The sequence below is a fragment of the Drosophila guanche genome, unplaced genomic scaffold (genome assembly GCF_900245975.1).
Source record: "Drosophila guanche unplaced genomic scaffold, DGUA_6, whole genome shotgun sequence".
Lineage (NCBI taxonomy): Eukaryota > Metazoa > Arthropoda > Insecta > Diptera > Drosophilidae > Drosophila > Drosophila guanche.
The window spans coordinates 659,430-665,861 of record NW_022995756.1 but is presented as its reverse complement, the minus strand read 5'-3'; positions in this window follow the sequence as shown (position 1 = coordinate 665,861).

Here is a 6,432-nt window from a genome sequence, read left to right as displayed (position 1 = left end):
ATTTATGACCAAAATATAATGCACCATCCATGCAATCAAAATACGTCAGTGCCTGCGGTCTGCTAGTGGGCCCTGGTGGGCTTCCGCTTAAAACACCTCTGGGCAAACATTAGGTTCATATTAGGGAATTTATACCCCAGCCGGCTTTGTGTCAATTGCGATGCGATGAGGTTACGGGAGGGTCGGACGTGAATCTAGCGTGGCCACGCCCACACAACTTGCCGATGTCGCGCCGACTTTATTTTATAGCCCCCCCCCCCCCCCGGCGATGTCAATTTGTGGGTGGTGAAGAAGGAGGGAACAGGGGAAAACCATGCATACATTCGTAAGTATATAATTTTAGAGTTTTCTATGAAATAAAATTATGTATGTTGCCATTTCCACTTTTGCATTCTTTGATCTTATCTTAGCTGAATAGTTAGAGAAAATTCGTATTTAATCTCTAATATTTATATAACTCATATATTGAGATACTTCAGCGTTACCAATCAAAAACTTTGCGACACATTGTCAATGCTCCGTTTTAGGTATCTAATGCCAATATCCACAAAGATCTTAATATTCCACCCACTAAAGAAGAAATAAAGAAAACTAGTAAGAAATATATCGATAGACTCCACAACCACGAAAATAATTTAGCCTTAAGTCTATTAGACAATAGCTTAACAGTAAGAAGACTGAAAAGATACCACATTCTCGATCTCCCCGATAGATAAATCCAACAAACTGAAAAGATGATATATTTACTAGCAGGGCCCATTGGAAAACTGATATTTCTGTTAATTTAATATAAATTATACAATTTACTTATTGTTTAAACAAACAGATTGTAAATATAAAGAGAGAGAGAAAAAAAATATATATATTTATACAGTCAAATTATCAATTGTCAAAGAATCATTCACATACTCATTTTATACTCATACATACTCGTACACATTTACTAAACTCCTGAATATATGATGGTGTCTACTTCATAGTGATGAACTTTAAGCGCTGTGTAGACTCAATGACTTCCACTAAACTCTAATCCAACAGGCCAAAATTAAGTTTGTTTTGCGTATGTGGATGTGGAGGAGACTGTTAGGATTCTTTAAGGATCTATTAAATGAGAATATTCCGCGAAAACACTAAAACTACACTTCCGTGCAAAGAAGAGAAGCCGAGAGGTGTAGTCGCCACTTCTGCGGTAAACTTTTGAGCCCAACACTGCCAAGAATAATTTAACAACCAGATGCCATTTTGTGGGCTGGGAGAGGTGCTCTTAGGAGTCAGGCGCTACTAAGCTCCCGGCTACGTGGACTATTCAGACCTCTCGAGCGACGTTTTGGGCCATGTTCATAATTCAGAAGTGTTGAAAACGTTTTGCGGAAAAGTCAAAGAGTACTTGAGTGATGAGTTTAATAAGTTGGACAAAACTGCAAAGCAGGCAAACACGGGAGTGAGACACTTGAAAAGTTGAAAAATTAACGCGTAGTCAACAGACGAAGAACTGTTTAAAGTTATATTACCATAATTATTATTATTAATGTTGTTTAACAGATTCTTTTCTGTGTTAAGAATGAGTTGAGGAACTTAAATTGCATCAAAGTTTTTTGATAATGCCCCCCTTTCAGTATCAAAGAATAATTTAATTAGTTATGAAGATAACGATTTTCTTTCGTTTTCTCTCAACTCTGATAAACACAATATTCTTAATACATTTCAATCCAAAAGCATACGTTTATAATTCGAATGTTTATCCGTGGATGTGGCACACCTTATGTGTGTTTCAGTTATTTTATAATATACATATCTTAAAATGTCTAGAACTACATCGAGCTCCTCCAAAGTCTCCGCGACACCAACTTCGTTTTTATGTTTTTTTTTATATTTTGGAATACTTAAATGTACTTTATCGCCAGAATTTGTATTATAGTTGTTGCAGTATCGGCCTTGGTATGATTTTTGTTCGATGAGGTGAGGATTTTAGTGGAATTTTGTGGAGCTCTCAATATTGCATGATCTAATCAAGAGACTTTCTTACCCAGCATCTTGAATATGAAAGGAAATGTCATTTTGTTAAACATTTAGTAAAGAGAAAGGAAAATTTATGAATACAGTTGACGAGTGCAAGAATTTATATAAAGTAGTTTATTCCGCGGATTACCTCAAGTTTCAAATAAATTTATTTATATTTGTATTCAATTTAAACAAAATCGACAAGTGTATTCAAAACACTAAAATAAAAGTGACGCTGCATGGATAAAATAAAATGAAAAATGAAAAATGATTCTAGCAGAATCCAAATGAACTATGCACTAGATTGCAAGACTAAGAAATCAAAATTTGGCTTTGTTATAGTAGTATGTGTGTATTTAAGTATGAATGTTTGTAGCGCTCGGCAATAAATGCCTAATTTATGCAAATGAAACGATTTTCAACGGCTGCTAGTCAGAGGCTGAGGCTGAGGTTGAATCTGAAGCGGAGATGGAGAAGGAGACACAGATGCCAGACCGACAGATGCCTGATGTTGACATCTTTACCCAGCCACGATACGCCCCATTCGCACTAATTAGCATGGGAGGAAGTTGGGGGGTACGACAAAAAAATGGATGCAGCCTGCTCCTCTAGCGCTCTCGGGGCCAGCACACGGCTCGAGATTCATCCCCGGCCTAGACGTTCCGTTGTGTTTGGGTCTGACTCCGACTCCTGGCCAACGCCAACTAATTAATTTGTAGCCTTGCGAGTACTAACCGGCTAGAGCACAGCAAAATAAGTTCCTCAGTCTCTGCCTCCCTTGTAGCTCTGGCACTTTCTATGGGTCTTTCTCTGGCTCTGGCTTTGACCAGGACCACGGCGACTCGGAGCGCGCGTGGCACACGCTGACGTGTGCGAAAGCGTCGACTGTGTGTAGTTTCTTGGTTAATGTGGCAAATATGTTAACAAGATACTTTACAATATCCCATAAAACACAGAGACAGGCCGCTCAGGAACTCAAACCGGCAAAAGTCAGCGAAATTCTACGCTCTGTTTACATAGGTTTCAACGAACATGGCTGAAGCCATGGCTTTCCTTTTTCGTGCCGTTCCGTTCGGTTCCGGGAGATTCTCGAATAGACGGAAAGCAACCCCGAGCACAGGCAGAAGAGCCAGAGCAGCCCACCCACATTCCTGCTTACTCAAATGTGCTGTAAAATTATGCATTAGTTTTATGTCATTATGCGGCATATTAAAATTTCCCTAATTACGAAACGTAATCAACAAAGGTTCGGTGCACGTTTCTGCTCCTTGCCTGGTCCTCGTGCTTGTGCTGTTGTGTTGTCGTTTTCCTGGGGCCTCGACATGTTTCGTACTTGTTTACATATTTGTTACATTGCTGCCGCTGCTGCCGCTGCCACTGAAGGGTGCTCTCTACTGTTCCACTCGGATACGAGATATATGGTCCCGGCAAGAAAAGTCTGAGTAAACGAAAATGTCGGTAGCTAAATTATCATGAGTTGTCTACAATTTTGCAATCCGGGTAATTTTTGTTTACGCACTGCACTGTACGGTTATGTACACACACATAACTCCATTTACAAATTAAGGGATGTATGGAGACTTTATGGGGGTGTTGTGGTATGCCACATTAGCCCTGTCCTAGATGTGTAAACAAATATTTTGGGGACCACTCCTCACAACTGGGATCAGCACTCTTACTGAGTCACCAAAACAATAAATGATTAATAATTACTTTTCGGGCAGGCGGACTCACTGCAGCCATCCTTTCGTCCCCACTAGAGCCAGCAGCAATGTAGGAAAAGGAATTCAACAGCGAATGAATACAATCAGAGCAACCATAAATTATCTCAAGGCGACACGGATCGACCCATTGCGTTTATGGGCCTTTAATTGGCCTAGAATTGTGTGAGTTAAGTGGGTTTTGTGTTATCGGCCCATTAATAAGGAGAACAATACGGCTGCTCCTACGGGCTCTGCATTTATAAAATACTATTGCAAATTGAGCCAAATAAAGTTGTCGCTAAAAAGTGTATTACTTATACAATCTGCGAGATATTACCCCTTTTGTGTGGAACAGAGGTCGGCTTACGAATACTCCCTGCTGCCTGCTGCCCAAGGAACACGTAGAGCAGACAGCAGACAGCAGGCCGCACAGGTAGCAGTGGAAGGTCGGTGGACAGCGGCAGGGCGGAGAGTGAGTTCTGGCAGCAACAAAAGCCTATTATTCTGCACGTAATAAACATAAAGTTGGCGCAATTTGTAACATAAATTTAAAGGGCTAACGTAAATCTTAGCGGCAATTATGTGTTTGGCAGCGAGCCGTATACGCAACGCGGCGCTATCCGGGTCCATAACTCATGCGCTTCAGCATCGGCGCGAAAAGCAAAAGCAAAACGAAGCAATGGCAACGTCGCCGTACCTCCAAGAAGACAACTCAGATGAGAATTTCAAAGCCGGACGAAGAAGAGAAAGCCCGACAATGAGAACAGCTAGCGAAAGGAATTCAAATAGCCGCAATTTATCACGTTGAGATTGCAGATTCGCATTCACACGCTGCGGGAGCATCAGATGAGTCGAGACGTACCAGCGACTTTGCTTTGGAGGTCGGGGTTGGCCTTCGGCCACCAGATCCTTCGCGGCTTAGGAATGTAGAAGGATTATGCGCTACGGAAAGGTCTGGGATGGGTTGGGTTGCGATGGGATGGGATAATAAGTACAACCGTCGAGGCCCAAGGCGTTGGCGGAACGCAATTAGGCGTGCGACGAGACCGCGCCCGGCCTGCTCCTCTCTCCAGGTCGAACCCGGCTATATTGGGATTTATTATTTCCTTCTTAATCTGATTTTATTTAATGCTTGCGATAAAGGTAAAATAATGCGCGCATATTTATTAGCTTCGTTGTCAGCCAAAGCACAGATCGAGGAGGTAGTTGCGAATTGCAGAATCGCCCATGCCGAGACGGGCACAACACAGAGACAATCAGGTCCAATATCTCACGATAATTACCGTGACTGTGGAAATAATACGTTTTTATCCTTTCGCGATAGAGTAATTTAGAGTAGAGTAGTACAAGGAATACACAAAATGCAAATACCTTTTCAAGGTACAACCACGCTAACGTTTCAATTGCAGCTTAGATGTTATAGGTGCGTGTACCGCAGCCAGCGATGGGCCGACCGCAAGTGGCAGCAGATTAAGCTCAGAAAAACTCAAGAGCAATTCCACGGACAAGTACAAAAGCACTGCCAACACTGGCAAAAAACATGAGGAGACCACGCAGCACCAAAGAACAACCGGCGAGTGGTGCCGCGACGCCCCTAATCTCCGGGCGGAGCCATGAACGGCATTTCGCAAAACTTTGGCACAGGTTCATATTTTATTCAGCCGCAGTATCCTCCGCCTACGCCTCCTCTACCTTTACCTCTACCTCTGCCGAGGCTACGGCTACAGCTGTAACTTCTTCGAATTTGTCTTGGCTCTGGATCTGGCTATGCGTTTATTTTAATTTTTTGTGCTGCTTAATTTTTTCTGTCTTTCATTTCGTTTTACTGCCTCTGTTTTAGTCCACAGTCGGCATCTGGCAATTCGCTTTTCCCTGTGCTGTCGCCATCCGTGGGCCATAAAACCGAAAGAAACGAGAACAGAGCTGAAAGCGCAGAAATTCAAATCATTGTCTTGCGACTTGTTACCGTTGCTTGCCCACTCTCAGTCTCAGTCTTAGCATCAGTCCCATGCCCAGAACCACCCACGTGCAATCCCATCCACAGAAGACCTTTGAGAGCCAGCAAGAGGAGTGCCTCCCCGACTTTTCTGTGGTGTCCTTGGCAACCTGTGATAATCGTCTTGTGGGCAGTTGCCGCCATTCCAGTGCCAGAGCCCGTTTTTGTTGTCATTTGTTCAACAACTCTGTGGCTGTGTCCTGCGGTCCCGATCCGGTCCGGCTCGCTCGCGGTCGCGGTCGAGCTTGGCTGCATATCCTGGCCGAGTCCCAGACCAGACCAGACCAGACCAGACCACAGCACGAGAGCAAGAGCGGGAACGAGAACGAGGTCGAGTCAGGATTCCTGCTCAGCATTTATCATTTGATTACAGTTTGACGGTCAATGTGACTTCGCAACGGGGTCGGGAGACAGTGGGGATCGGGAGACAGTGGCACGGTATTCGGAAACAAAGACACAACGGGTGGAAAATTAAATGTTCTGCTCCGCTCTTGATTGTGCAAAAGCTTTCTGTTGTTACAGCTGCTTTATTTGTTTGCCGCTGCTTCTGCTGCTCTTGGCGAGCAATAAATGAAATTTACTTTTTAATAAGTGTGTACATTCCGCTTGTCGGCATCTAAATATTTGTTATTAGGGAGTTGTCGCTCGTCATGTATATTTCATGACCCGGCAAATTGAATTACAGCCCTTGTGTTTTGCCTGCCTCACCCACCAAATTGAGTGATAGTAAGC